Source organism: Penaeus monodon, chromosome 19 (assembly GCF_015228065.2).
Source record: "Penaeus monodon isolate SGIC_2016 chromosome 19, NSTDA_Pmon_1, whole genome shotgun sequence".
Taxonomy (NCBI): domain Eukaryota; kingdom Metazoa; phylum Arthropoda; class Malacostraca; order Decapoda; family Penaeidae; genus Penaeus; species Penaeus monodon.
This window is the reverse complement of record NC_051404.1, coordinates 4,862,173-4,862,412: the sequence shown is the minus strand read 5'-3', so window position 1 is coordinate 4,862,412 and position 240 is coordinate 4,862,173. Positions and strand designations below refer to the sequence as shown.

The 240-nt window shown below is 30.8% G+C and overlaps 1 protein-coding gene across 3 annotated transcripts in view; it reads left to right on the top strand.

The window, feature by feature from the left end:
* Positions 1-240, top strand: part of LOC119585005 (sulfhydryl oxidase 2-like) — a 12,269-nt gene that overhangs the window by 7,819 nt on the left and 4,210 nt on the right. The gene's annotated exons all lie outside the window — the stretch shown is intronic.

Below are 240 nucleotides of genomic sequence, written 5' to 3'. Positions count from 1 at the left end.
TTCAGCATAAAATAATCAATATCTTGTTCATATTTCCAAAGTTCAAAAATCCGCCTATGAGATGCCCTTAGCAAACCCAAACCAAAATATTATCATCATTTTTTGTACTTTAATTTTTTAACAGTAGCACTTCGTACTTGATACGAATACAGACCCCTTTATAAGCTAAAGCATATTACCAGGGAGTCTTAGTGGAAAGTATATTTCATGTGTAAATGTACACAAAACACATTTTTTAAG